This window comes from Rhinatrema bivittatum, chromosome 2, assembly GCF_901001135.1.
Source record: "Rhinatrema bivittatum chromosome 2, aRhiBiv1.1, whole genome shotgun sequence".
NCBI classification, from domain to species: domain Eukaryota; kingdom Metazoa; phylum Chordata; class Amphibia; order Gymnophiona; family Rhinatrematidae; genus Rhinatrema; species Rhinatrema bivittatum.
This window is the reverse complement of record NC_042616.1, coordinates 624,718,981-624,736,614: the sequence shown is the minus strand read 5'-3', so window position 1 is coordinate 624,736,614 and position 17,634 is coordinate 624,718,981. Positions and strand designations below refer to the sequence as shown.

At 42.5% G+C, this 17,634-nt stretch overlaps 1 long non-coding RNA gene across 1 annotated transcript; it reads right to left on the bottom strand.

The window, feature by feature from the left end:
- Window positions 1-807: 807 nt before the first annotated feature.
- On the bottom strand, window positions 808-15,341 carry LOC115086236. Its single transcript, XR_003855178.1, has 2 exons — window positions 15,014-15,341; window positions 808-1,353 (listed from the first exon to the last, which is right to left on the bottom strand). It is a non-coding gene; the product is annotated as an uncharacterized LOC115086236 (long non-coding RNA).
- Window positions 15,342-17,634: the final 2,293 nt, after the last annotated feature.

The window sequence follows — 17,634 nt, the reverse complement described above, 5'->3', positions numbered from 1 at the left end:
TTTCTCTTGCCCTACATTTCCACTGGTAAAGCTATACCTTCTTACAGACTGGGTGCACTTGACATGACACAATGTTTATGTTCGCTTCACCTCTTGAATACTTGTTTCCAATCTTGTTTCTGAATGTATCACTTCAGTGTCAGGATATCCAATGCTGGATTAACAGATTCATTTGATATCTTTATAACAATAGGGGTTATAACAAATAACAAATAAGGTTATTTGTTATTTGGTTAAATATTATTATTACTTTCTATGTTCCTTGTAATAATGTTCAATGGTTGATTGTTATTGTTTCAATGTTCTATGTAAAAAAAACCCCGGTCTAACCTCCCAGACCAGGGCAACCTTCTCGTTACATGTAAACCGGATTGATTTGTATTGCATACAGGAATTCCGGTATATAAAAATTAAAAAAATAAATAAATAAAATAGTTCAAATAAATATCAGCACCAAAACAAATTTTTGAGGAAGGATGGGAAAGTTTCATACTTATGGTTTTGTTATCCCCAAACCTGAGTGATCCAATCTAATGTAATCATTAACGATCCACCTCCAACCATTTTTTTATATTTTTATATTGCATGAAAAAATGTTTTTAAAAAATAGAGGTCAGCAAGACAAAGCCAATAGTGTTTCTAAAAATCACTTCAACAAGACAGCTGTAAATGTCCCAATTTTCATCAATTCAAAAATTCTACCACAAAGGTGATGCTGCAAGGCTGATATATTCTAGCATTCCACAATATCATGCTGTAAATAAACAGCTGTGAATATTCAATAGAGTAAATAAATGAACCGACTTATCTGATTCCAAACTCTGTGCTTTATTCATACTTTCTTTCATCATAACAGTTAATGTATTTATTGATTTATCCATAGAGGCTAAAATGGTCCAAATTTCTTCTAGAGCAGTATTTTGAGGTCTGATCGGGGAGGATTACAAATTACATATATATCATGGTCTCTTTTTCCTATCTCAACAGGATCACTCCCTCTGTTGTCGCAGTGCTGCGCCTCTACCAATGGGCCCGTGGAACCTTGCAAAGCAAGGCTATCCAAAGCTGTCAGTGTTTCACAGTCTCTTCTCGGTGCTCCAAAATTTATTGAGGCAGGTTGTCTCTCCAGCAGTTTAGCTGACAATTCCTCAGGTTTGCTTGAGATTCCAAACAGCGGTTTAGGGGTCTTTGGCGTGCCAGGGCTAAGGGATGTCTCGTCTGCCTGGGGGCTCAGCGTCTGTTCCTCGCCGAAGCCTCCTGTGGCTCCTCCCACCGGCATCGACTGCACGGGTCCCGCAAACATTGCTCGATCTGAGGTTGTCTTGAGTCATATATCAGCGTCGAGGTAATAGGCTAAAGTGAGAGAAACTTTCTTTTAGTGTGAGGCATTGTTAACTCAAAGAAGAAAAAGAAATCGCAAAGATTAGGCTAAGTTTAGAAGAAACTAACGGAGCTGAAACGCTTGCGAGCATTCTATACAGCGGCCATCTTGGTCATGACGATGATATTCTTTATGGAACTGCCAGTGATTTAGGACCATGTACTCATTAATATCTCTACTGCTTGCTATCTTGATCACCCTCATGCCTCTGCCTCTGAGCTTACCAATTCAGCCAATACAGCAGATGCTGCTTTTCCCATTCTTACAAAGATCCACCATTATCGCTACCATGTGGTGTGAATTAACACCCATTAATTAGAAATCCATGTCCTCATATTCCAGGATCATTAATTCCACTTATATTAAAAAGGGAGACAGCTGTTGATGAGAGACACACTCACAATTATGCGCCCAGTATACACGCGGATTTTCAGTGTGGATGCAACAGGTTATTACATAGGGCTTTACTGCATGCATATTATGCAAGCATTTCTTCTGTGCACGACTGTATGCACAGACATGTGCATGCCAATCATTTGCATTTATTTTTTTAACATCCCACAGAGGTGCCAGCTTTTGCTGCACATGGTGAAAAAAACCTGCGCTGGCAACTAGCACCTGTTTCACTGCAGGTCTTATTACATCGGCCCTTTGTAACAGATAAATGGAAAGGGTATCAAACAGGATGGGGAAGGGGGAATGACTGGAGTGAGGCAGAGGAGAGACATTTTAAGAATTGTAGTGGAGGAGGATGGGTGAAGGTGGACAGCCAGGCCGGCGATGCCAGATTGTTGTTTCCACACAGTAACGCGTGTTACTACGTGGATAGTATGATGTCTGCACAGTAACTCTTGGTACTGCACAGAAACAATAAAATTCAGGAAAAAAATAAAAATAAAAATAAAAACATTGTAGCCATGAAATGGGCACCAAAATGACCCTACCCAAAACAAAAATGAAAAAAAAAATACTACTCTAATAAAAATATCAATTGTCTCTTTGTCCATGGTAAATCCCCAACTTGTTGTTCTCCCAACTGAACTAGTGTCCAACTCTAGAATCTCTTCCCCTTGGGGGTAGTAGATCATCTCTTTCAAGTTCTAAAACCTCTTTCAAATTCTAAAACAGATAACTACAACAGTCTTTACAAAACCTCAAAGCCCTTAAACTTCACAATCTCCAACTTCTGCTGTTAATTGTCACAAAGGTAAAAGATCCAGGATACTGGGAGAGCTTCTCTTCTCTTGGGAAACTGGTTCAAAATCCAAACTTCAAAAATCTTTCACAAATCCAATACTCTTCTACTCTCAGAATCTCCACTCTCTTTGGGTACCATCTACCAAGGAAGGAGACAGACCTCTCTGGATCAATCCTCTTAGGGAGAGTCAATGATCCTGACCACATGCTCAGGGAGAAATTTATATCTGAGAGCCACAGCCCACAAAAAAGTGGGGAAATAGCAGGGGAAGGATTCCCAGCAATGCAAAACAGGGCAAAAACAGTAGCAGATTATCTCAGCCTGCACTCTCTGGATCCAAGAGAGTTGGGGCTGGGAAAGGCCTTCAATCTCATTGCAAAAGAATGGAGTGAGCTATTGATGGATCTGATGGCTACTGGAAAGAAAGGCTGTCAATTCATAAGAACATAAGAAATTGCCATGCTGGGTCAGACCAAGGGTCCATCAAGCCCAGCATCCTGTTTCCAACAGAGGCCAAACCAGGCCACAAGAACCTGGCAATTACCCTAACACCAAGAAGATCCCATGCTACTGATGCAATTAGTAGCAGTGGCTACTCCCTAAGTAAACTTCATTAACAGCAGTTAATGGACTTCTCCTCCAAGAACTTATCCAAACCTTTTTTGAACCCAGCTACACTAATTGCACTAACCACATCCTCTGGCAACAAATTCCAGAGCTTTATTGTGCATTGAGTGAAAAAGAATTTTCTCCGATTAGTCTTAAATGTGCTACTTGCTAACTTCATGGAATGCCCCCTATCATCAGTATAGGATGATAGTATGTACAATTCTTCAGTAGGGTGAAGTCTGAGGGGCTCAGGGGGAGTAGACGCTCTGGTTTAAGCTTGACCTACACATGTAAAGAAGACCTCCTGATGGTCAAGCATCTACTCCTTCTGAGACCCCCTGTTGAAGAATTGGCAGGCCTTGGGTTATTTATTTTTTATTTATTTAGATTTATATTCCATGTTTCACACTTTTTTCAGTGCTTCAAAGTGGATTACATTCAGGTACTGTAGGTATTTCCTTATCCCCAGAGGGCTATTTATTTTTCTAATGAAAAGATTTGTTGCCCTGACAATATCTCCTTTTACTTTTACTTCTCCTAGCATATCTCATCCAGTTAATGTCTCCTTGAGGTATTTGCCCATCTCAACAGTTAGCTTTTCTGAAGTCTAGTACCCTTGTCTTTGAATGATCAACTCTGCCTATGATCTAATAGTGAACCACACCATGCAGTGATTGTTGGATCCCAGGCGATCCTGCACTGTGACATCAAAAACCTTATCTCCATTTGTAAGCATCAGATCTAGAATCACCCCCTCATATGTGGGTTCCGTTACCAGTTGCCAGAACAATTTTGCCAGCAATCACAAATGCAATTTCTTCTGTTCTATAGAAATTACAAAGATATCAAAGAATCAAATTTTCAAAAATTAAACGAGAAAGTCAAAGCTATCTCACAAAAGAGAAAGCAGGAAAAAATCTTTACAATCCTGGGGAAACATAAGAAGCAGTTACTGAAGCAAAATACATTGTATCCTGTCACCAGGCCAGAAATGTAATCTGACCATAGACAAAAGGGACCATCACCAAAACCAAGGAACTTTCTGTACCCTATAATTTTATTTTACTGTTATTATCACTATTTCCTTTTATTTTAACCACCATGGCAACGCATGTACAAACTATCATGCCAATAAAGTTATCTGAATATGAGAGAGAGAGCCATTATTTGCATCTGGATGATAAACTGGTGAGGAGCCCATGAGGTTTGAGAACTGACGTCTGAGTAGCAGAATTCCTGGAAAATTTGCCTTGCCACACATCTCCAGACTAGCCAGAGAGGATAAAGAGAAGGCCAGGGAAGACAAGAACAAATAAAAGAGTTGCAGAATTGTGACATATCAATAGTATGCATGGTTTTGTTGGCTTTCCTGTGGTGCTTTCAGTGCTGTGCATGCATATGAACTGATATAACAGTATATTTATTTATTTATTTTTATTTTTTCTATACCGATATTCCTGTATACAATACATATCGCACCGGTTTACATGGAACTGAACTGTCGCCTCAGGGCGTAATACATTATAACAAGTTGACATATAACTTAAGGGAGAACATTCATGAACAAGGTAAACTGAAGCAGGGAACAAAAAACTATGTACATGATGATATATGATGATAGTATGTACAATATATGATGATAGTATGTACAATCACCTATTTCATGGATTATAAAATAAGAACATAAGAAATGCCACACTGGGTCAGACCAAGATCCATTTAACCCAGCATCCTGTCTACCTAGCAGATTCCAAATAGTTGATCTATTTCACTCCCAAGGATAAGCAGTGGTTTTCCCAAATCTACCTGGCTGGGATATAACTGTTTATGGACTTTTCCTTCAAGAAAAATGTCCAACCCTGTTTTTGAACTCTACTGTGTTAGTTGCCTTGACCATATCCACTGACAACAGATTCCATTGCTTGATTGTGTGCTGAGGGAAAAAATACTTCCTCCAATTTATTTTCAATTTGACAGTTGCTAGTCCTAATGTTGTGTAAAAGAGTAAATAACTATTCCCTATTTACCTGTTCTGCCCTACTCATGATTTTATAAATCTCAGGCTAAGGTAGCATTTTTTAAGTTGAAAGACCACTTTTATTTCTTAGAAATGTTTCAGACAGTTCTTCAGGCTTTAGTATTGGGACATTTAGACTACAGTTGCACCATTTGTATAGGTTTACCTGACACTTTGTTGCACGTGTTACAGTTAATTCAACATGCAGCAGCACATATTTTATTGGGGTTATCTAGAAGAGATCATCTTTCACCCATTTTGAGAAACTTTCATTGGCTACCAATAAAGTTTAGTTTAAAATTTTGCTTATTAGTTATTACATTTAAACTCCTTCACGCAGAATTGCCATGAGAGGTTCAAAAGAAGTTAGAATGGCATTATCCTGCCAAATCACTTCACTCAGAAGTACATCTACTATTGTGAATATCAACTTCTAAAGATTATAGATGACAACAATGTACAAATAGAGCATTTCCACATGTAGCTCCCACCTTATGGAATGCTCTACCACTGTTTTTAAGGCAAGAATTAGTTATAAGAAAAAGTTCAGGAGAGGTGTTAAGAGCATGCTTTTTCAGGAGGCATATGGTTGATATTAATTATATTGCTTTAGCTTGTCATGATATTTGATATTGGAATAATGTGTCAGTGGTCTTATGTATTTGAGATGGTATGTGTTGTTTTAATGTAATTTATGTTATTTTATGTGATCCACACTGAGGGCCGGATTTTAAAAGGGTTACGCGCATAAGGTACGCACGTAACCCTTTTAAAACACCCTGCACGCGCCGAGCCTATGTTGCATAGGCTCGGCGGCGCATGCAAGCCCCGTGACGAACGTAAGTCCCGGGGCTTCGCTGGGGGGGGGGGGGGGCGGCGCGACGATCGGGCATTCCCGGGGGCATGTCGGGGGGCATGGTGCCGGCCTGGGGGTGCGGCTGAGGCCTCCGAAACAGCTCTCGGGTCGGGAGATGACGCGCCAGCAGCCCGCTGGCGCGCGCAAGTTATGCTTGCCAGAGGCAGGCGTAACTTTTAGAATAAAGGTAGGGGGTTTAGATAGGGCCGGGGGGGGTGGATTAGGTAAGGGAAGGGAGGGGAAGGTGTGGGTGGATGGAAGGAAAGTTCCCTCTGAGGCCGCTCCAATTTTGGAGCGGCTTCGGAGGGAACGGGCAGCGCGCGCAGGGCTCGGCGCGCACAAGGTGCACAAATGTGCACCCTCTTGCAAGCGCTGACCCCGGATTTAATAAGATACATGCTTCTATACGCGTATCTTCTAAAATCCAGCGTACTTTTGTTCACGCACGTGCTGTTTCTTAAAATGTACCCCTGAATATAGTTTTCTGGAAGACTGTGGACTACAAGCTTTTTAAATAAATAAATAACATTTTGCCACCCTTCTCTGTACCTTTTCTATGTCCACTATATCTTTTTTTGCTATGGAGTGACCAAAACTACACACAGTACATGGAACTATAAAAAGGTATGATATTCTCTGCTTTGTTCTCTATTCCTTTCTAAATAATTTCTAATATTCTATTTGCCTTTTTGACTGCTGTCAGACACTGAGCTAAAGATTTCAAGGTATTGTCCACTGGACACTGAGGATCTTTTCTTGGGTGGTGACCCCAGAAACCAGCATTGTGTACCTGTAGTTGAGATTACTTTTCCCTAGGCACATTACTTTGCACATGTCCACATTAAATTGCATCTCACAATGTCCTTCTGCAGTTCCTCACAATCTGTTGCTGTTTTAATTACTCGAAACAATTTTTGGCATCTGCAAATTTGGTCCCTTCACTCACTGTCTCTTTTCCCAGATCATTTATGAATCTGCTAAATAGCACAGGTCCTAATACATACTCCTGGGGCCCTCCACTAATGACTTTCTCCATTTGGAAAACTGACCATTTAGTCTTACTCTCTTGTTTCAGTTGTTAATCCACAAGAAGAATCTCTGATGGTCCTACTATGTCAAATACATTATATCAATTGGTTCACCTTTACCTGCTTGTTTATTCACACCTTCAAAAAAAGCTGCAATTTGGTAAGGCAAGGATTCACTTTGTAAAAACTATGCTGAGCCTCCCCCATTAAATCATGTCTATGTGGTCAGCAATTTAGTTTTTAAGGATAGCGTCTGCCATTTTGTCCAGGAATTGTTAGAAACAGTTTTCTTGAACTCCATTTCATTCTTTTCCAAGAAAACATAGTCTCTGAAGATGTTAGCCTTAGCTAGGTAGCTAAATTGTCAAAGGAACAAGAGGTCACTGCAAATGAATCCAATTGTTTGTTGTTGTTGATTGTTTGGGTTTTTTTATTTCTGTTCCAGAATTGAGTGCTACTAAATCAATGATATTTAGAATCAAATTCTAATGCAAACTAATGCTGTAGAGGTTGCCAATCATGGCAAGGATGAATTTTAAAAAGAAGGCACAATACAAAGAGATTAACCAAAAAAGTCAACCATAGGCAAAACCATTCCCATTTAAGTAATGTAAACTCTTATCATTTTATGATATTTTTTTAAATAATTATGTCCTAGTTTTTACTAGGGATGTGAATCGTTTTAGGACGATTAAAATTATCGTCCGATAATTTTAATATCGTCTTAAACCGTTATGGAACACAATACAATAGAGATTCTAACGATTTATCGTTATAAATCGTTAGAATCGTGAGCCGGCACACTAAAACCCCCTAAAACCCACCCCCGACCCTTTAAATTAAATTCCCCACCCTCCCGAACCCCCCCCCCCCAATGACTTAAATAACCTGCGGGTCCAGCGGCGGTCCGGAACGGGCTCCTGCTACTGAATCTTGTTGTCTTCAGCCGGCGCCATTTTCCAAAATGGCGCCGAAAAATGGCGGCGGCCATAGACGAACACGATTGGACGGCAGGAGGTCCTTCCGGACCCCCGCTGGACTTTTGGCAAGTCTTGTGGGGGTCAGGAGGCCCCCCCCCCAAGCTGGCCAAAAGTTCCTGGAGGTCCAGCGGGGGTCAGGGAGCGATTTCCCGCCGCGAATCGTTTTCGTACGGAAAATGGCGCCGGCAGGAGATCGACTGCAGGAGGTCGTTCAGCGAGGCGCCGGAACCCTCGCTGAACGACCTCCTGCAGTCGATCTCCTGCCGGCGCCATTTTCCATACGAAAACGATTCGCGGCGGGAAATCGCTCCCTGACCCCCGCTGGACCTCCAGGAACTTTTGGCCAGCTTGGGGGGGCCTCCTGACCCCCACAAGACTTGCCAAAAGTCCAGCGGGGGTCCGGAAGGACCTCCTGCCGTCCAATCGTGTTCGTCTATGGCCGCCGCCATTTTTCGGCGCCATTTTGGAAAATGGCGCCGGCTGAAGACAACAAGATTCAGTAGCAGGAGCCCGTTCCGGACCACTGCCGTTCCGGACCGCCGCTGGACCCGCAGGTTATTTAAGTCATTTGGGGGGGGGTTCGGGAGGGTGGGGGATTTAATTTAAAGGGTCGGGGTGGGTTTTAGGGGGTTTTAATGTGCCGGTTTTGCGATTTTATGTTTTTTCGATTTTTCACGATTTTTCATGATTTTTCACGATATTTTACCCCCCCAAACGGCAACAATACGATTCCCTCCCCCTCCCAGCCGAAATCGATCGTTAAGACGATCGAGGACACGATTCACATCCCTAATATTAACAAAGAAGAGGAAGAAGACACCATTGCAGGTCCACCAACAGAAAGTTTTAGCAGAGAAGTAGAGAAAATGTTAAGATACCATCAACATTAAAATTGATTAGGGTATCCTTATTTTTTTTATAGGAACAGAGTCAACACATTGCCATTGCCAATAGATTATTCAACATATATTTAATATATAATTGGTAGAAACATAATGATAATAACCAATGTCTTATCATTCTAAGTAGGATCATAAATATTTATTTATTTATTTATTTTAAAACTTTTCTATACCGTTGCTAAGTTTAAATACCATCGCAACGGTTTACATGTAGGCACATATTTAATGTAGGTAAGTGTACTATAGTACATTCTAACAGGTGCCGTCAAAGGTTCGGTTACAATATATCAATAGACATAGTTATTTAGCAAAATAGTTCATGACCAATTGTACCAAGGTACTTACACGGGTAGTTTTATCACACATAGATTTATAATTAAGCTTATTGTGGTGTAGAGTTCATAGACTAATCTACTGTAAAGTTCTAAGTACCCTGGGTCGGTGCCTTTCTGTCTTTTCCTGAATTATTTCTCTCTATTCTCTCGTCTCTTTGTAAAATGCTTGTTTAAAAAGCCAAGTTTTTAAACTTTTCTTGAATGCCTTGAGATCACTTTGAAGCCTGATCTCTGGAGGCATTGTGTTCCAATGCCTCCAGTAATTGTATCTGGCATTGCATATTGACATAAGAACAAATGCCATAGACACTGAGACTACCAATGTAAACCATAAAGACATGGTGGAACTTAGGCAGCTGAATCATCCTTCCTCTGAACTTTCAAATTGGCAAACATGGCATACTCAGTGCTAGCCACTTCCTAAAGTACAAGCCTCATCTCCTATTTCAAGCTCTGCATCGCCTAATATCAATACAGATATGAAACAAGATAGTAGAACTAAATGATCAGTTTTCTCAGTGGAGAAAATTAAATAGTAGAGGGGCTCAGGAATCTGTACTGGACTAGTGCTTTTTAATATATTTATAAATGATCTGGAAAGGGGAAAGATGAGTGAGGTGATCAAATTTGCAGACAAAAATGTATTTTGAGTTGTTAAATCACAAGCAAATTGTGAAAAATTGTAGGAGGACCTTGTGAGATTGGAAGACTGGGTATTCAAGTGGCAAGGTGAAGAAGTGCCCCTGAAAATCTTCCTTAACTAGCACTGGACCAGGCATCAGGTAGCTCAGTGGGCGGATCCCCAGAAAGCAGGAATAAGAGCTTGGGCCCAGCTGGCACAGATGGGTCTCCAGGAGAAGGCAGCTCCTGCAAGAAGGTGAATACTGAAGGTAAAGAATGAATGTGAATGATGAAGACAAATGTTGAGCTGTGAACACAAGATAAATTCTAAGTTAAGCCACTTTTGTAAATAAATTCTATATAAGAAAAGTCAGAGTTCAATGTGTGTCTGTCCTTTGGGAACTTACAGACCATTTGTGCATCCCACATATGGTGCAGCTTGGGGATTTTCTGTGCTAAACAGTGTACAGCCAGAAATCCACTCCTCAGGATGAAAAAAAGTGTTTGTTAACGTGTTTAAATTTTTTTTTTTTTGCAAGAGAGTCTGGACCTAAGCAGCACAGAGCAGTTTTCAAACCAGAAAAAAAAGAGAAGAAAGATTTTTTTTCCTGCAGTTCCTGCACAGAGAGTGAAAAAGAAAAAAAAGAGAGACTGTACACAGAAGCAGTCTAATGTAGAAGCAGTGCTGGTAAGCATGTGCACCCAGTGCTAGAAGAATAACAAAGTGGCTTAGAGAAAAAAACAAAGAAGAGACTTTCCATGGGGCCTGGGTGCAGTGGAAAGTTGAAGGGTTTAAATATATATTGGGCCAAAGGGGCTAGCGAGTCAGAAGGAGAGAAGAGTTTTCCCTGCTCACCTGAGCAAGCAGGGGAGTTTCCCCCTGGTTTAAAAGAGAGGAAAAGCTGAGCAGGGAATGGTTCCTGCACCAAGCCATGTTTGCAACAGAGCACAAGTCAGCTAGTATGGAAGCCATGCTTCAAACCCTCCTGCAGGGACAGCAGCAGCAGCAGCAGCAGCAGCTAGGAATTTCTTTATAGTCCTGGGTAGCCAAGCAGCAACTTCTGCAAGAAAATTTGAAAACAAAAAAAAAAAAACCACAAGCTTCCTGGGTACAGTGTATAAAAGCTATGCAAGCTGCTGAAATCTGGGGTAGCCCTCTGACTCCAGTGATATCAGAAGGAAAGTCCCAGAAAGGACACAGAGTATTCTGAAGCAGGTGAATGTAAAAACAGGCTTCTGCAGGAGGAAGACTCAGGTAGCATCAGACCCAGCATTGCTGAGAGGAGCCCAGTTGAAAAGGCTTGCAATGCGATGCTGAAAGCTAGCATACAGAAGATACAGGTTACCTGGGTGTGTGCCAGGAAGGAGATGGGAATAGGGTATTCTCTCCTAACTTCCAGCTTACCAGGCCAGAGATGGGTTTGGAACCCTGTGAAATAGAAGAGGTGCAGCAACTCTGCAAGCTGCCTGACTGTGGGTGTACCGCATAGGAGGAAACCCAGTGCAAGGGAACTCATGGTGGAGCCGTGCAGCATGGACTGAAGGAGGCAGTGCAGCCTGACCTGAGGAAGGCAGTACAAAGAAGCCTGCCAGAGGCAGCATAGAGAAGCCAGTCAGAGCCGCTGTGGAGAGACTTGATGAGGAGGTGACAAATACTGAGAAAGAGATGGAGAAAATTATTGGTAGTGAAGCAGATGGAAAAGACAAATTCTTGTGGCAGGGAGGAACCGCAGTCTGCTAAAGAACATTATAAAGGTATAATAAAAACAAGCATGCACTGGAAGATCTGAGGAAGAAAAATAGTTTTCCAAGGGAAGCAACAATAATCTGAAGAATACCACAGAGTCCTGGCAGAAAGGATGTTCCTCAAGGAGGAAGACTGGAACTCAGAGCTTCTTATAGACTCATGTAAAATATTATTGGTTAGACAGGCTGGTGTTAAGCTTAATAGCAGAGACAAAGTAGGATGTTTAAGTGATCTGATGTATGTTATGTTGTGGAAGGACACTGGGGAAAAAAGGCACAGGGGTCAGGTTTGGTACCTGCGGCCGGTTCAAAGGGAACCCTAATAAGAATGGGGAATGGCGATACTAGAACCCTTACCCCAGGATTAACTGGCAGGATAGCGTACTGGGGAAAGAAGTTAATTCCCTGGAAGATATCCTGAGGGAGTAAGGATACTGAAACTGACAGGTCCAAGCTGACGAGGAGGGTATATGAAGAAGTTTCAATGAAGGTCCTCCTTAACCTGCACTGGACCAGGCATCTAGCTTGGTCCACTTTAAAAACTAGAGACACAGATAGATCAATGGGCAGAGTCCCAGAGAGCAGGAATAAGAGGTTGGGCCCAGCTGGGAACAGACAGGCCACAGGTCTCAGGAGAAGGCAGCTCCTACAAGAAGGTGAATACTGAAGGTATAAAAGGAATGTTAATATTGAAAGTAAATGCTGAGAAGTGAATAGGGAATACTGAAGATAAATGCTGAGTGTGAATGTGGCTGAAGGTAAGCCACTATCATAAATAAGGTTTATATAGGAAAAGTCAGAAATCCAGCATGTGTCTGTCCTCTGTGGACTTACAGACCACTTGTGCTATTCCACAGCAGATGTACATGGGGAAAAGTAACCCACACTGTAGTTATATTATGTCAGCTTCCATATTAGGAGTTACTAACCATGAAAAGGATCTGGACATCATAGTAGACAATACTTTGAAATTAGTGGCTCAGTTTGTGCTGGTGGTCAAAAAACAAACAGAATTATAGGAATTATTAGTAAAGGAATGGAGAATAAAATGGAGAATGTCATAATGTCTTGTATCAGTCCATGGTGAGGCCACAACTGGAAAACTATGTGCATTACTGGTCAATGCATCTCAAAAAAGACATAGTTGCATTGGAAAAGATACAAAGAAAGGTGATGAAAATGAAAGGGGATAAAACATCTTTCCTATATGGAAAGGCTAAAGAGTTTAGGGCGCTTCAGCTTGGAGAAAAATAGCTGGGGGGGGATATAATAAATGTCTATAAAATCATGAGAGGAATAGAATGGTAAATGTAAATAGGTTATTTACTCTTTCAAAAATAAAAGACTAGGAGACATTTCATGAAGTTAGCAAGTAGTACATTCAAAACAAATTGGAGAAAAAAATGTTTTCACTCAATGCCCAATTAAGCTCTGGAATTCATTGCCGGAGGATGTGGATAAGGAAGTTAGTATAGCTGGGTTTAAAAAACTTTGGACAAGTTCCAGTGAGGAACCATGTAGACTTAGGAGTGAATTTTAAAAGAGTTGCTTAAGTTATAAGGTCCATATACATGAGTATCTGGGCCAAGAGCAAGCAACTCATATTTTAAAATGGCCCAATTACATATGCACCTATGTGTGTGTGAGCAACCCAATGTGTGAAAAAAAGGAGCCGAGTTAGGACATAACAGCATTCCAGGGTGTAGCCAACACTTACACACGTAAATATGGATTTTAAATCCTACGCCTACAGTGTGTGTCAGGCTGTTACCTGCACTTTAGGGGCAGTAGGCAAAAAATAGTTTTTTCTTTTTTCTAATCGTTGCTTATGTGGCCATTTCAGGTTCACCCCCGGATCATTTTTATGTTGTTGTTTCAATTAATTCAGTTAAAAAAATAAACCAGAATATACTCCAACCCTTCCTGTTTATTAAAGTATTCCACTGACCCCCCTGCCTACCCTCCTGACCCCCAAAGGACTCACCAAAATATCATTGGTGATCTAGCAGGGGGCCTGGAAGCATCTTCCCGCTCCCGGCCCAGTGGCAGCCATCATTCAAAATGGCGCCAACTGCCCTTTGCCTCTATCTTGTTACAGGGGGTTAGTGGTGCCATTGGGCAGCCCCTGTCACATGATGGGGGCAATGGGTGGCCCAAGCCATTGGGGCTGCCAATGCCACCAGTAGACCCCTTGTGACAAGATAGGAGCAAAGGGCAGCTGATGCCATTTTGAATGATGGTTCCCACTGGGGTGGGAGGACACTCCCAGTCTTGTGATTCTGCCTGTTATACAACCTTCCAAACACCAGAGATCCTCGGAGGTGCTCCTACCCTCTATCCAGTCATAGTTTCTGTGACCTCATGACTCATCAGGGTCCAGACTATTTAACCCTGCCCCTGGATATACTCAGGGCCTTGTCATTGAGTCTACTTAGCTCCCTGACTCTAAATGCTGTGTGGCTTTCCTCAGCCTTTTGCCTAAGTGACCTTCGGGTCTTCTGTACATGGCTTCCAGGCCTTCAATGTTATCTGTCTGGTCTATTCTCTGTCTTGTCTGTGTCTTGTCCTATTCCTAGCCATTGTCTTAATCTCAGTCTTGTTGCAGCTGCAACCAATCCTACCTGACCTCAGCCTCCAGTCCTGTAGCCTGCACCTCCAGTCCTGCTCAGCTTCACTAGCACCAGTTCCTGTCCAGTCCGGGTTCCAGTCCAGTACTATCTTCAAAGCCAGCCCCTGTCGAAGTCCTGCTGGCTGCCAGACCCCAAGGGCTCAACCTGCGGGGGAGGTAGCTGGTATAAGCTGAAGATTCCCTAGGTCAGTTCTGTCTTCAGCCCCTAGTTATGGGAAGAGTTCAGCCTGCCTACAGATGACTTTACCAATTGAGCTAGTCTGTCATGCTCGCAGATATCCTAACCCTGCAAATTCCCTTAGGAAATGTGAGAAATGTTCTGTGGTAAATCCTTGGAATGAAGTGATCTGTTTCCACTGTGGAGCCATATCAAACCAACATCCAACCACAGTGCAACTGGCCGCTGAGGAGGTTGTTCCCTATAATGCCCAAGATAAAATACCTTCTGTGCTAAACACTACTAATGCCGCCTTCCCCTGCACTAAGGAGGGACAACCCAAACCAGTAAAGCCAGTATCTAGATAAAGCTCTGCTAAATCTGATTTACAACCACTTAATATTCCTTGTAGAAAGAATCTCTCTCCACAGAAGGCAGCAAAAGCAAAATGCTATAACTGAGGAATAAAGCTACCTGTTGTGTCAGGGAACCCCTGTTTGTCCGTTGCACTTAAAAACCCAACGAAAAACCTTGCAAGAGAGGTCATTTCTCACCTTGTTTTCATCTAATGTGCACTTCCAGAGACTTTTAGATCACCATGTAGTTCAGCTACAGCAAATGGCATTTTAAAATGGAGAAACAGGAGCAATTGTTAAAAATTACCTGTCTGCTTCTGAAGGAACTATTTTTTTAGCAGAATACAAAGAAAAACTGCAATCAAGTTAAAAAGGTATTAGCTTTATTAGAGGATTCCAGTATTTCTGCTAGTGAGAAGGAAGCCATGCAGCTGAAACCTGTTTCCATCCTGCTTCAATTAAAAAGCATTCATAAGAGAGCTCTGTATTGCATAAGAGTTAATTTCCAAGCATTAGAGAAAGAAAGTCAAGTTCACTCTGCCCCGAAACATCTGCTCTGACTTTTCCTGAAACTAATATCTCTGTGGAGGAATAGCATGACACTGAAAAGTATTTGGTTCCAGAGCTGCCTGCTTTATTCCTTGCTCATTGTGTTCCAGAATCTCTTAACACCCTGCCTCTTGGTTCTGCTAGACTTAATGGCTTCACCTGTCTGTATTACATCTCCAGCTCGAGGTTAACTTGCATTTAAACCCAATCTCTGAACAAGAAGAGTTGGTGAAATCTGATTCAACTGCTTCTGGGAGTTTGTTTTTTTTCCCCCTGTTAAGTGATAGTGAAAGCCATGCATCAAATCTATAAACTCCATTTGTAATTGTAACTACTCCAAAGCTAATTAGTATTGGAGCTCCACGGAGAGTAGCTTGGGTCATTCTCTGCCAGAAGCCTGCTTCAGTTTGGCTCATCTAAGTCTGACCATGTGAAGGAAGTTTTAAAGATTACTTCAGGAGCACAGGTTACCTCCAGCCTTAAACCTTGTAGCAGAGTCTCAGCTAACCAGATCAACTACCTACCCAGACTTTAGAAACAGACTTTTCCCCAAGATCAAATCCTGTGTTACACTCTGCCTCAGATTTTCTGTTTTCTTCTTGTGTGAAAAAACAAACAAACAGCCTTTGGCATGAAAACGATCTAGTACTCAGCACCCAGACTTTGCCCTTACCCTCTGAAGAGAAATCTATCACTGCTCCAGTTTCTATGTTTGTCTCAGATCCTGTCCTGAATATTCTAGCCCTGTAAGCACGGGGGAGGAAGAAGGGGGTTCTCAGTTCCAGCCCAGTCCTACTACCCCAGGAGGGGCCTGTCAAGTCGTGCCTCTCAAAGACTCGAGTCCTTTTGTCCACTGGGACCAGGAAGAGGGATGCTTAGGAGGGTAATACTGTTGTGCTTCTGCCTGTGATGCAGCTTCCCTACCACCAGAGGTGTTCGAGGAGCTGTTTCTACCCTCTCTTCAGTCATAGTGTCCTTACCTCATGACTCAGCAGGGTCCAGACTATTTAACCCTGCCCATGGTTATGCTCAGAGACTTGTCATCGAGGCTACTCAACTTCCTGCTTGGCCCCATATCTCTGAATGCTTTGTAGCTTTTTTTAAGCCTTCTGCTCAGATTTTGCTCTGTGCCTTTCCCAAGCCTTCTGCTCTAGCCTTGTTCTGTGACATCTTTGGCTCGCCTAGTACTGTGACCTTCTCAGGCCTTTTGCCTAAGTGAATTTGGGGTCTTCTGTGCATGGTATTTGAGCCTTCACTGTTATCTAGTTTGTGTCTTGTCCTGTACCTAGCTGTTGTCTTAATCTCAGTCTTGATGCAGCTGCCAGTCCTGCAGCTGCAGGACCTACTCAGACCTACTCAGCTTCACCAATGCCAGTTCCAGTCCAGCACTATCTTTAATACCAGCCCCTGTTTAAATCCTGCTGGCTACCGGAGCCCAGGGATTCAGCTGTGGGGAGAGGTGGCTGGTATAGGCCGAAGATTCCCTAGCTCATATCTCTCTTACCCTGTAACCCTAGACTGTTCCCGTGGGGGTTCCCCACTCTGCCTGGGTCCTCAACCACAACATCTGGGGCCCCTGCTAGACCATCAAGAAAATTTGGGTGAGTCCTGGTGGGGTTGAGGAGGGGGGACAGAGGGGTCAACAGAAAACTTATAGAAACATAGAAATGACAGCAGAAAAGGACCAAATGGTCTATCCAGGCTGCCCAGAAAGCTTTGTATGGTAGGATCTGCCTTGCCGTGCCGGTTAACCCCATGTTTCTCTTAAGGTAGCAACTGCTGCTCCGTGTAGTTATTCCCAAACGTTTTGATAACCCATAAAAATTTACAGCTAGCAACATTTTTACTGGGTGACGAACCTTCTTGAAAATTCAAACAGTGCTGCTTGCTGTACTTTGTTTATTGACTTGGCCATAGCAGCAGTCCTAGGCTTCTTCCCTTATGCCTATACATCAGTATCCCAGACTGTAAAAAATAATAAAATAAAAATAAATCAGGGCTCATGTTGGTTGTCTCTGAATCCAGTTCCTTTATCCTGCTATCCCCCCCCCCCCCCCCCCATTATCCATCGAAGCAGAGAGCGATGTTGCAGTTGCCTCAAGACTTATTGGTTAAGGGTAGTAATCTCATGCCGTCTGGAAGGATAGTACCTGCAGCTCTGTGCATGTTACCCCCATGATTATCAGTGCCCAAGACCATAAAAGTTGGGGACCTCGGTTGCTGTCTGAATCCATTTCCCCTTTTCCCCCTACCTTTGAAGCAGAGAGCAA